The 13,335-nt window shown below is 49.4% G+C and overlaps 1 protein-coding gene across 4 annotated transcripts in view; it reads right to left on the reverse strand.

Moving 5' to 3' along the window:
- The window catches only part of EPHX1 (epoxide hydrolase 1), a 79,444-nt gene that overhangs the window by 33,267 nt on the left and 32,842 nt on the right, over positions 1 to 13,335 (reverse strand). The window contains exons 1-2 of one of the 4 annotated variants that reach the window (XM_010591069.3): positions 8,229 to 8,510; positions 1,447 to 1,618 (exon numbers count right to left, since the gene is read on the reverse strand). The exons of 1 other annotated variant lie outside the window; for it this stretch is intronic. The gene's annotated coding sequence lies outside the window, so the exon portion shown is untranslated. Of the gene's footprint in view, positions 1 to 1,446; positions 1,619 to 8,228; positions 8,512 to 13,335 lie in introns of those variants that run through there. 2 more of the 4 variants (XM_003410934.4, XM_064276818.1) reach the window with 2 other exon arrangements.

The following is a 13,335-nucleotide window of genomic DNA, read 5'->3' on the forward strand; positions in this document are numbered from 1 at the left end:
CTTGTTCAGTTTTGCCACCTTGCTAGGTTTGAAAGAGCCAATCCCACAGAGGTTTGGAAAGAACCTCACTGCTATCAAGAAGAGTCTGGAATGGAGTACGTCCTTTGGACCAAGGACCCAGGAGACAGAAAGAGGTGTAACATTAGTGACGGCATGAGACAGCTGCGATGGGTTTCCAGACCCGCAGAGTGCCTTCAGGCAGGAGGCTTGTCAGGGGAGCTAAAAGGGCGGTGACACTTGCCCGTGTAGGGCAGAGGTCTAAGTGGGCCCGATGTAGGGACTGCCTCGGAGGAGCCTGGGCAGGGGTTTCCTACAGCAGGGCGAAGCTGGGCACCTTGGGGCAGGAGGCAAGCCAGCAGAGCTAAAAGGGCTATACCACTTGCTTGTGAAGGCAAGGGATTCCATGCCTCCCTCCTGGGGAAGCTCAGAGGGTCCATGTGTTCCCTCAGGCCTGTGCCCCACACCGCTCTGCCCTGCCCATTACCCCCCAGCCTGGCTGCTCCTTAGGGGGATATGGGGGGAAGACGTAGGGAAGATCGATGGAAAGAGAAAAACAGATGGCTTCCCTCCTCTTCCAGGGCTGGCCTCCCAAGGCAACGAAGAACGGGAAAGTTCCGGCCACCAACTTGCCATCAGCAGCTGCCCAAGTGATGGGGCTCCCGTGGGCTTCCCTACAACATTCCCCCAAATTCCAGCCATGCTCACATTAGCAGAGACCAGTCTGGGAGGCAGGATGGCTGAGGACTGATGGGGTCAGATCCTCAGGGGACATTTCCTCTGACATTTGCTTGCTCACAGCCCGGCAGACTGCCAGCCTTCCCACCCTTGGCCATTTCCTTGACATGAACCTGGACTCAGGACAGGCGAGCCTGGATGCAGCTGAGCTGGGCTGTGGAGAGCACACTGCACCAGGCCAAGGGTCTTGTTTATCTCTGTTTAAGACACTGAGCCAAGCCCTGGGAGGAGGGCAGCCTAGAGCCAGCAGCCAAGGGAGAGGAAAAATGTAGCTTTAGAACAAAACCAAACTTGTTCCAATTCATGGAAAGTCCATGTACTTCAGAGTAGAACTGCTCCATGAAGTTTTCTTGGCTGCAGTCTTGTGGCAGCAAACCACCAGGTCTTTCTTCTGTGGCACACACCATGGCCAAAACCAAACCAAACCCAACCCGTTGCTGTAGAGTTGATTCCAACTCTTGGCAACCCCACGTGTGACAGAGTGGAACTGTGCACCATGGGGTTTTCTTGGCTGTAATCTAATGGAAGTAGATTGCCAGGCCTTTCTTCTGTGGCACTGCTGGGTGGGTTTGAACTGCCAACCTGTAGGTTAGTAGTTGAGTGCAAACCATTTGCACCGCCCAGGGTCCTCATGGCCAAAACAAAAGGGAGTAAAAACAGCTGGAGGTGGGGGAGCCTCTTGTAGGAGGGCCTGAGAGGCTACATCCTCACCTGTCTTGGAGGTTCTGGACAGGTGAAGGGGAGGACCCCTCGGGAGGCTGGTTGGCTCTGAGCACCTTCAGAGAGAGTGATGGCTGCTTTCAGTTTTCAAACACCTTGCGCTGGGAGCCACTACGAACTGCTTGACCACGCAGCTTTAAACTATGTAACCGAAGGTAGTACTCTGGGGAGAGAGCAAAGAGGCTGTCTTCAGATTGTAGGCTGACACACTCATGCTCATGGGTGGGGTGGGGGGGTTCATCCAAACTTCTGCCTTATCTCACGTTCTGCCAGTTAAGGCAAAACTCCCAGAGTCTTCCACTGGTTCTAAATTCACAGAGGGAGAAAACCCAAGTGGAACACAGTTCACCATGCACAAGGAAAAAGCATCGCCTCTGGTGGAATTTTGATACTTAGCATTCTCTATTCAAATAGAGAACAACTCCTATTTCAGGGAATTAACAGGAGTGGGCCACATGATACACCGGATTTGATTTCCTTCCCGCTAGTAACTACACTCTGCACCTCCCCCGCCCTTCACCCCTGGCCTCCTTTTCCTCAACAATGTGCCCTATGGTCTGGAAGCTTCCTCAATAGCACCTAACAGGATAGCACTGTTCACTGGGCCCTCAGTTGGGTAATCGGAGAGCCAGCTTTCTTCTGCGGAGCAGTAGGGAGGGGGTCAGTGGGCTTCACTGAGAAGAGCCCTAATTACTGGGCTCGGAGTTCCCAGGAATGTTCTGGCTGTCAGTGTCTTGGTGGGGGTTAGTTTGTTTGTGTCAATGTCTAGGTTACAAAAAGAAGAGTCACGAAAGGCTAAAAATACTCATAGAGTTCAATCAAACGTTCTGGGGTGACTCTGAAATGAAGATGTTCACTATTAATAGAGTATCACGGTGACTCTGCCAGCAGCCCTGCTGGCAGTGTCCAGAAGTCCTACCTCTTCGGGAGGGAGGCAGATAACCCGGAGAGGAAGGGTGCACTCCCTCCCCCGGAAGCTGTGCTGACTGGGCTGCCCTTGCCTCCTCAGAGGAACACCTTGGTCCAACAAATGAGTCTTGCCGCAGGCAGAAAATTCAGAAGGTGTGAAAGTATATCCTTTTGCTCCCAAAGAGTAAGAGTCAGATTTCCCTGAACTGCCCTTGTCATTGGAGTCCCAAAACCAAAGTTTACCACACTTGGCTGCTAAACAAAAGGCTGGAGATTCAAGTCTACCCAGAGGCGCCTTGGAAGAAAGATGTGGCAATCTACTTTTGAAAAATCAGCCAGTGGAAAACCCTATGGAGCACAGTTCGACTCTGATGCACACGGGGTCGCCATGAGTCAGAGATGACTCAACGGCCACTGGGCCCTTGTCACCACAGGGGTTAATCATGCCTGGAAAGACAGCCTTTATTTTATTTCTTTTTTTTTTAATTGTACTTTAGATGAAGGTTTACAGAACAAACTAGTTCCTCATCAAAGAGTTAGTACACATAATGTTTTATGACATTGGTTAACAACCCCATGATATGTCAACACTCTCCCTTCTCAACCCAGGGTTCCCTGTTACCAGCTTTCCTGTTCCCTCCTGCCTTCCAGTCCCTGCCCCAGGGCCAGTGCGCCCCTTTAGTCTTGTTTTGTTCTGTGGGCCTGTTCAATCTTTGGCTGAAGGGTGAACCTCAGGAGTGACCTCATTACTGAGCTGAAAGGGTGTCCAGGGGCCATACTCTCAGGGTTTCTCCAGTCTCTGCCAAGCCAGCAAGCCTGGTCTTTCTTTTGGAGTTAGAACTTTGTTCTACATTTTTCTCCAGCTCTGTCCACGACCCTCTACTGTGATCCTTGTCAGGGCAGTCAGTTGTGGTAGCCAGGCACCATCTAGTTGTACTGGACTCAGTCTGGTGGAGGCCGTGGTAGGCGTGGTCCATTAGTCCTTTGGACTAATCTTTTCCTTGTATCTTTAGTTTTCTTCATTCTTCCTTATTCCCAAAGGGGTGAGACCAGTGGAGTATCCTACATGGCTGCTCACAGGCTTTCAAGACCCCAGATGCTACTCACCAAAGTAGATCGTAGAACATATTCTTTATAAACTATGTTATGCCAGTTGAGCTAGATGTTCCCTGAGACCATGGTCCCCACAGCCCTAAGCCCCGGAATTCCATCCCTCAGGGAGTTTGGATGTGTATTTTTTTTTTTTTTTATGGACCTACCATGACCTTGCCTTGTACAGGTTGTGCTGGCTTCCCCAGTACTGTGTATTAGAAAGACAGCCTTTAGATTTAGCACTGAAACCAAAGTGTTATCTTACTCTCCAAGTCTAACAGGAAGTTTGTTTGACTCACGTGACCACAGTCACCACGCAATGCAGCAAAGGTCTCTCATTCAGTAGGAAAAGTCAAGTGCCCAGGCTGAACTGCTGGGGTCAAGTCCGAGAGGGCAGCCCTCAGAGAAGGAGTGGAAGACCAATGGCCTTCTGTCGTCTGGCCTTTCAGATGCTTCACGGAGGCACTTTGATCTCCTTCCTGCAGCCCTCACAAGCCCAAAGTGCAGGCCACAGCAGCTAAAGCCAGCCAGCCAGGCCCAGGGGAGACTTTCAGAATCCTTCCAGGGCACTAGGTATGTGTCTGAGTGCCACAACCTTCTGTGAGGAAGCCCAGAGAGGCCCAGACTGTGGCACCGGGGTGAGAAGGTTCTTTAAGCATCTCATGTAATAGAATAACCCTGAGAAATAAAGGGTAGTTTTTTCTATTTTAAAGAGATTTAAAAATGAAACTTAGGGAGGTTAAGTAGTTTGGTCAAGTCAACCCAGTTAGTAAGTGCCAAGGAGACACTCAAATTCAATCAGTCAGCTTACTGATGTTCTCAAATGCTAAAGGTGGCAAAAACTCCTGCACCTGGCCAGGGACAAGACCTGTGATCCCAGTTTGTGGATTAGCTAGAGAATTTTCTGGAAAATCTTTGAGCTTCTCAAAGAGAAGAGCATTTTTTCTAATGCAAACACTTTCAGTTAGGCCTTGGGGAACCTAAGAGTATGGCTTGGCAGCAGCTGGCCCTGCACTAAGTCAGCGCCCACCCACCAGGTGGCAAAAGGAAATCACTGATGGCTGTGGGGGTCCTGTGGGCACCAACACTCCACTCCAGGCCTCTGAACCCATGGGAGGAATGCCCTGCAGGCTAGATGTTAAAGTTACAGTAGCCACCTCCTGTGAGAAAGGATGGACTATGACCTCCCCTCAGGAAGGTAAATAAACCCTGAGGGCAGAAGAGGTTGCTTTGGTTTAGAGCTTAGTTTGTACAAGCTTTCTGAGTTACATAACCATGGATAAGGTTGCATAGTTCTTGCCTCGGCAAGCGGCAGTTCTTCCTGGAGTGCCCCCAACTACTTTCTCCTCTTTGGTTCCTTCTTAATAGGGGAGCCGCTGGGACGCCTTCTCCGCGCCACAGCTTCCCACCTCACCACACACAGCCTCCTGGAAACCTGCTCCTAAGCCGCCAGGCCTGGCGCGAGAACCACCCACGAGCAGCCCACGGGTGACCCCAGGAGGCCAGCTGGGCTGGGCAGTGACCCTCCCACTTCGACCTAGGGCCGTTGCCCTCTGTCTGAGGCTTCGCCTCTGGGGCTAGGACCTTCACTCCATGCATAGCTGCCCTCAGTAGGCCCTGCGTAGGTTGCAGGGCCAATAACCAGGCCCTATCAAAACTGACCATTCCCCACCTATATGTTTCCTTTCCTGAGTCCCCCTTGGGACTTAACCACAGAATCATCACATATTAGAGCTGCAAGCTTTGCAGATTGTCTAGCCCAAACTGCCCATTTTATAGATAAGAAAACTGAGGGAGGGGACTCATTATTGGCAGAGCTGAGACATGAGCTTGGCCCTCTGTCTAGGTCAACTCTCTTTCCACATCACTGTATTACCTCTCAAAGAAATGAATCACTAATGGTGAAATTCAGGGCTCTACCAGAAGTGAGATGTTTACCTGTGTTTTATTGATCACGCAAAGGCGTTCGACTGTGTGGATCATAACAAATTATCTATAACATTGCAAAGAATGAAAATTCCCGAACATCTATTTGTGCTCATGACGAACACGTACATAGACCAAGAGGCAGTCATTTGAACAGAACCAGAGGATACTGCCTAGTTTAAAATCAGGAAAGGTGTGTGTCTGGGTTATATCTTTTCACCATACTTATTCAATCTATATGCTGAGCAAATAATCCAAGAAGCTGGACTATATGAAGAACACGGCACCAGGATTGGAGCAAGACTCACTAACAATCTGCGATATGCAGATGACACACCGTTCCTTGCTGAAAGTGAAGAAGACTTGAAGCATTTGCTGATGAAGATCAAAGACCACAGCCTTCAATACGGATTATGCCTCAACATAAAGAAAACAAATATCCTCACTAGACCAATAAGCAACATCATGATAAATAGAAAAAATACTGAAGTTGTCAAGGATTTCATTTTACTTGGATCCACAATCAACACCCATGGAAGCAGCAGTCAAGAAATCAAATGATGTATTGCACTGGGCAAATCTTCTTCAAAATATCTCTTTCATGTTAAAAAACAAAGATGTGACTTTAAGGGCTAAGGTGCGTCTGCCCCAAGCCATGGTGTTTTCAATCGCCTCATATACACACAAAAGCTGGACAACAAATAAGAAAGACCAGAGAAGAATTGACGCATTTGAACTATGGTGTTGGTGAGAGTATTGAATACACCGCAGACTGTCAGAAGAACGAACAAATCTATCTGGAAAGAAGTACAGCCAGAATGTTCTTTAGAAGCGAGGATGCAAGAGTTCATCTCACGTACTTTGGACATGTTATTTGGAGGGACCAGTCCCTGGAGAAGGATATCATGCTCGGTAAAGTAAAGGGTCAGCGAAAAAGAGGAAGACCTTCAACAAGATGGACTGGCACAGTGCTACAATAATGGGCTTAAACCTAGCAATGACTACGAAGATGGTGCAGGACCAGCCAGTGTTTTGTTCTATTGTACATAGGGTTGCTGAGTCAAAATCGACTCAATGGTACCCAACAACAGTAAGCAGAGGTGGGTTTTAAACATAAGATACAAGAGGCCCCTCAAATCACACCACATGCCTACTCCGTGTTCACTCCAGGCCTGAGTGGGTGTGCTCTGAGCTACTTCTTCACAGGTGGTTATCAGCTTACACCTACCCTCCTTACTTTGTAAGCCCAGCTGTGTTGCATTTCTTTGAGCATCTCAACTCAAGAATCAAGAAATGGAATCTGGGCAGCCCCTGCCTTCACATCCTGGACCAAGACGCTAGAAAGGGAGAGTCAAGGTACCAGGTGAGCAATCACCAAGCCAGGACTTGTTGGGTTCTATGCCGATGGAGTCCCCGGGGGATGTAAATGGTTAAGCACTCAACTCCTAGCTGAAAGGGGAGTGGTTGGAACCCACCCAGAGATGCCTGGGAGAACAGGTCTGGCCATCTGCTTCCAAAAGGTCACAGCTTTGAAAATCCTATGGAAAAGTTCTACTCTGCACACATGGGGTCAACATGAGTTGGAAACAACCGACAGCAACCAACAACAAATGACATGTCAATGGGGTGAGGGTGTGCTGTGCATTTGTGATGGGGGGGCCCTAGAGCTCCAGTTGGTGCAGGATTATCAACAGGCATGAACCGGAATACCACGGCAGGAGACTCCACTTCCTCAGTGGGCGGGTGCCCTTTCCCTAAGGTCCCTCAGCCCAAAAAGCCCTCATTCAGTCCCCTCCCACAGACATCCCTACCCTTAAGTCTGTGCCAGGCCGTGTGCTTAAGGTACAGCTGAGAGGCAGCAGGGTAGGCAGAGAGCATGTGGATTGTAGCCTGTGGTGTTGCGGTTCATCCCTGCTGCCTTGCTTAGCAATTATTTCCCATGGGAGGCTCTTCCCTGGAATTTGGGGGGAGGGGAATGGTAAGCAGAAAGGTTGGGATCCTCTCGCTCTCAGGCTGGCCCAGGGTTCGATTTGGGTCACTCACACCAAAGGGTACTGGTGGGCAGCTTGGCCCACGCTCAGCAAACATGAACATAAAGCACCTCCATGGCAGGCACGCTCCTGCCTCAGAACCTCTGCTCTTGCTCTTTCCTCAGCCTGGTGCCCTGTCCCCACAGACAGCACCATAGCCTGCTCCATTCCGGCTTCAAGTCTACTCCAATGTCCCCTCCGCAAGCCCTTCTCCTTTCACCTGTCAATCCCCTTGTCTCTTTCGTGCTTTACTTTTCTCCACAGCAGGTATCATCTTCTAACATCTGTTTAAAAGTTTATTCTGTTGTCCATCCCGCCCCTCCCACCACTACCAAAGTGCAAACTCCAGGAGGGGATGCCCCCTGCTAGTGCCCCAGTGCCTACAACAGTGCCTGCACTGCCCACACTTCCTCAAGGAAGCAGGAGAAAGTCACCACACTGCCCTCCTGGGTGTGGAAATTTGAGAAAGCAAAAACAAAACAAACATAAATTAAAAACTGCTGAACACTCTCGGAGCTTTTTACTGCCAAGTTAGACTCAGTGTGACTAATAAAAGGCTCCCACAACGTCCCCCCAAGCCCTGACCCCTGAAGAAAACCACCACCACACCAGAAGGCTATGGTACTTTCTGGGGCGTGTGGCTTCCTAAGAATGTTTACATTAAATTATGCTGAATTCAGAGAAGGTTGCAGACAGGTGAAGCCCAGTGTCCTCAACAGCTTCCCCCAGCAGCTCCCAAATCCAGCACGCACGTACGGTACCCTGAGCTGGCGAGCCAAACGCCTGGTCGCCCCCACCGCCCGGGCAGATACTCACAGCGGTCAGACCGGGAGAGAGTGTCAGCTGATCCCGGCGCCTGAGGGCGATGCAGGCTTGCTGGCCCTAGACGTTTATACAATGGTGAATGGGGGTGTGGGGTGGGGAGGCGGGTCCCAAGTGGCGGAGCAAGTGGAGGCCTCAGAAGCTTCGAAGCCAATGAGCCCCTTCCAGGGCCCTGCGCCCGGTGCGGGAGGCGGGACGCCACGCGGGTTTCTGCGGCGCTTTATTCAACCGGATCACGTGCCTCGGCTTTGCTATGTAGTGAACCCTTAACCGCGCGCAGGCCCACGTTTTCTCTTCTGTGCACAGAGCGGGTTGGCCTTCTCCCAGGTCCCTTCCTCCGTAAAGAGGAGCAACGGGGCGAGAGGAAAGCGAAAACTGGGGGGGTGAGGGGGGGTACAAACAGAGATGACAAGAAAGCACACTGCAACTTAAAGACCTGGAGATCAGCTTTAGAACTTCGGTGACGAACAAGTGAATTTCACCGCAGCAGTGAGATGCACCGCTCGATATTAGCTCCTGGAGGCAACATTCGCCGGGCGGTTTGGGCAAGGGAACCCCGCTTTGTCCTCCTCGGGCCACGGCCTTACTCCCGGCCATGCCCACCGCCCCCGCGGTGGCGGACCACCGGCATTCCTGCCCAAATGGCCCTAGCGCGCTCCCAGGCTGGGGTGCCGCTTCCCAAGTCTGCGTGCACTTCCAGGCCGGAGGTGAGCCTCTTGCAAGGGGTGGGCAGGGAGATGGGGGTGACAAGGGGAGGGTTGTTGTTGTTAAGTGCCCTCGAGTCGGTTCCGACTCATAGCGACCCTATGCACAACAGAACGAAACACTGCCCGGTCCCCGGTCCTGCGCCATCCTTAAAATCCTTGTTATGCTTGAGCTCATTGTTGCAGTCACTGTGTCAATCCAGCTCTTTGAGAGCCTTCCTCTTTTCAGCTGACCCTGTACTCTGCCAAGCATGATGTCCTTCTCCAGGGACTGATCCCTCCTGACAACATGTCCAAAGTATGTAAGACGCAGTCTCGCCATCCTTGCTTCTAAGGAGCATTCTGGTTGTACTTCTTACTAAGACAGATTTGTTCTTTTGGCAGTTCATGGTATATTCAATATTTTTCACCAACACCACAATTCAAAGTCGTCAGTTCTTCTTTGGTCTTCCTTATTCATTGTCCAGCTTTCACATGCATATGATGCGATTGAAAATACCATGGCTTGGGTCAGGCGCACCTTAGTCTTCAAGGTGACATCTTTGCTCTTCAACACTTTAAAGAGGTCCTTTGCAATGCATCTTTTGATTTCTTGACTGCTGCTTCCATGGCTGTTGATTGTGGATCCAAGTAAAATGAAATACTTGACAACTTCAGTCTTTTCTCTGTTTATCATGATGTTGCTCACTGGTCCAGTTGTGAGGATTTTTGTTTTATGTTGAGTTATAATCCATACTGAAGGCTGCGGTCTTTTGATCTTCATTAGTAAGTGCTTCAAGTCCTCTTCACTTTCAGCAAGCAAGGTTGCGTCATCTGCATAAGGTAGGTTGTTAATGAGTCTTCCTCCAATCCTGATGCCCCGTTCTTCATATAGTCCAGCTTCTCGGATTATTTGCTCAGCATACAGATTGAATAGGTATGGTGAAAGGATACAACCCTGACGCACACCTTTCCTGACTTTAAACCAATCAGTATCCCCTTGTTCTGTCCGAACAACTGCCTCTTGATCTGTGTAAAGGTTCCTCATGAGCACGATTAAGTGTTCTGGAATTCCCGTTCTTTGCAGTGTTATCCATAGTTTATGATCCACACAGTCAAATGCCTTTGCACAGTCAATAAAACACAGGTAAACATCCTTCTGGTATTCTCTGCTTTCAGCCAGGATCCATGTGACATCAGCAATGATATCCCTGGTTCCACGTCCTCTTCTGAAACGGGCCTGAATTTCTGGCAGTTTCCTGTTGATGTATTGCTGCAGCCGTTTTTGAATGATCTTCAGCAAAATTTTGCTTGCATGTGATATTAATGATATTGTTCGATAGTTTCCACATTCGGTTGGATCACTTTTCTTGGGAATAGGCATAAATACGGATCTTTTCCAGTCAGTTGGCCAGGAAGCTGTCTTCCATATTTCTTGCTGCCCCAAAATGTTAGGGGTGGCCTGTCTAGAGGCCATATTTGAGCCCCTGCCCCAGGGTGCAGACCCGACCACATCCCCCCATCCCATGGTCCACCCGGGGCCCCGCGGCGCAGAGGGGGTGGCTGCGCCTCAGGCGCCAGTGGGATGCGGATCCACATTGGATCCTGGGAGCGCAGTCCCTTGTCGCCCTGGCCCAGAAGCTGCACTCACAGACACGCCTCAGGCGCTCCGAGGCCCCGGCGGCAGCGAGCGCGCCCGGTCCCTCCGGCTCCAAGGCTGCTTCTGGGCACGTTTTCGCCCCGCGCGGCCGCCCCAGGCTAATCCCGCTGCTCGGTCCACTCGGGTTCAGTCCTGCCCTGCCGCTGTTTACTTGAGGAACCCGGGAACAATTCAGCCACCCCAAGGCTCCTCCCCCGCGTTAGAAAAAGATATGGTGCCGCTCGCTGACCTGGGTTGCTGAGGTGAGTACAGAAATGGAATGTAAGCGTTTTGGAACCCTTACCAGAACCAGTTGCTGCGAAGTCACCCCGACCATGGCGACCCCATGTGTGTCAGCGTAGAACTGTACTCCATACGGTTTTCAATGGCTGATTTTTTCAGACATCGCCAGGCCTTTCTTCAGAGGTGCATCTGGGTGGACTGAACTTCCAACCTTTTGATTAGCAGCAGGGCTCATTAAGTTTGCACTACCCAGGGACTTACAAACCCTTATACCAATTTAATACAGCAATTTTGTCAGTTGAATCTAAAAACAAAAAAAGTCCAAGCTCGTGTTTTTGTTATTTCATTTTTCTAGCAATTCATTGCTATTGTATTTTACTTCTGCAGCACCGTTAAACCTCAGATCCTCCTGCCTTAGAAAACCTGCCCTATCCCTCTTCATTGTTAGGTGCCATCGAGTCCGTTCTGACTCATGGCGACCCTGTGCACAACAAAATGACACACTGCCCAGTTCTGCGCCATTCTCACAATTGTTGCTATGCTTGAGCCCATTGTTGCAGATACTGTCAATCCATCTGATCGATGGTCTTCCTCTTTTTCACTGACCCTCTATTTTACCAAGCGTGATGTCCTTCTCCAGGGACTGAACCCTCCTGACAACATGTCCAAAGTATGTGAGAGGCAGTCTTGCCGTTCTTGCTTCCAAGGAGCATTCTGGTTGCACTTCTTCCAAGACAAATTTGTTCATTCTTTTGGCAGTCCATGGTTTTTCAATATTCTTCACCAACACCACAATTCATAGGTGTCGATTCTTCAGTCCTTCTTATTCATTGTCCAGCTTTTGCATGCATGAGACGATTGAAAACACCATAGCTTGGGTCAGGCACACCTTAGTCTTCAAGGTAACATCTTTGCTTTTCAATACTTTAAAGAGATCTCTTGTAGCTCATTTGCCCAATGCAATGCATCTTTTGATTTCTTTATTTTTAATTGTACTTTAGGTGAAGGTTTACAGAACAAACTAGTTTCTTCTTAAACAGTTAGTACATACATTGTTCCATGACATCGGTTAACAACCTCACGACATGCGAACACTGTCTCTTCTCAGCCTTGGGTTCCATATTACCAGCTCCTGTCCCCTCCTGCCTTCAAGTCCCTGCCCCAGGGCTGGTGCTCCCCTTTAGTCTCATTTTGTTTTATAGGCTGTCCAATCTTTGGCTGAAAGGTGAACCTCAGGAGTGACTTCATTACTGAGCTGAAAGGGTATCTGAGGGCTATACTCTCAGGGTTTCTGCAGTCTCTGTCAGGCCAGCAAGCCTGGTCTTGCTTTTTGAGTTAGAATTTTGTTCTACATTGTTCTCCAGCTCTGTCTGGGACCCTCTATTGTGATGGTTAATAACCCTTAACAACCGTTTCAGGACTGCCTACTTCATTCCCTCCTCTAATACTGGTCCCTTTAATCTTAGAGGGGTAGAGGCGAAGATGATTCTTCTGTAAGTTTTTCAAGATGTCAAGGGGCACTGGTCTAACTGAGTAAAAATCTCTGTCTGTCCTAAAGACCTGTAAGGGCCGGCGGTCTCACTGTCAGGAATGGGCTGGGAACCCTGTATAGTCTCGGAGTTGTTGTAACCTAGAGGACACAAACTTTATCAGAAGCTTGAGGAGACAAGGTTCAAAAATCAAAAGTAGAAGTATAGCAACTAGAGGGCCCCGAAAGGGTAGAAACCAAGTAATAGAGGGGAGTGCCTCCCACACTGCCTACCAAATATCTTGGCCTCCCCCTCTTTTGTTTCTCAATCTCACACTGTTCTTTTTTTTGTATTCTATGTGTCTCTGTCTCTCTTCTCTTACGGGCTACTTCTTCTTCTCAGACCCTCACTGTCTAGAACTCTCCCTAGTCTCAGCTTTTCTCTCTCTCTCCAATCTTTGTCTCTTCTTGTCTCTCTCTCACTAATTTTTTTCTCTTCTAGCTTCTGTATCACTTTCTCAGCCAATCTTTTTGTTCTGGAGTAAACACTGCTCCAGCTTCAGCAGTCAGCTGGTAAGACTGGTTTGTTCGTTGGTTGTTTTCTACTCTCAGCATAGGGGCTTTTCTGATGACTATCCACACAAATAACAAAGGCTTCTCAGGAACAGGACTAATTTTTTTTTTTTTTGTCCAGATGTCTCATCTCCAGAGAGACTTGCTTTATATGTCAGTCCGAGGGTTGTCAGTGGCCAGACTGAATGGCCAGGCTATTAGCTATAGCCCACGTCACAGTTTCCATGTGCCCCTCTAAAAATGGCCCTAACTGTAGCAATTCCCATCATGACTTGGAGGCAAAAGACTACAAAGGTGTGTCTTAATACATCAACATCATCAGTACATACAATAAGGATTTGTAGGGGCCCCAAAGAGACTCATCCTTAGGCTGGAGCAAGTGTCTCAATGATAGTGACCTCAGACCCCAAAGTTTACCTCATTGAACTTTAATTGTAACACAAGGCCTTTGGCCCTCCCTGGTGACAGAGGGACCTAGGCTTAGTCTTCGGTCTT

Source organism: Loxodonta africana, chromosome 25, assembly GCF_030014295.1.
Source record: "Loxodonta africana isolate mLoxAfr1 chromosome 25, mLoxAfr1.hap2, whole genome shotgun sequence".
NCBI lineage: Eukaryota > Metazoa > Chordata > Mammalia > Proboscidea > Elephantidae > Loxodonta > Loxodonta africana.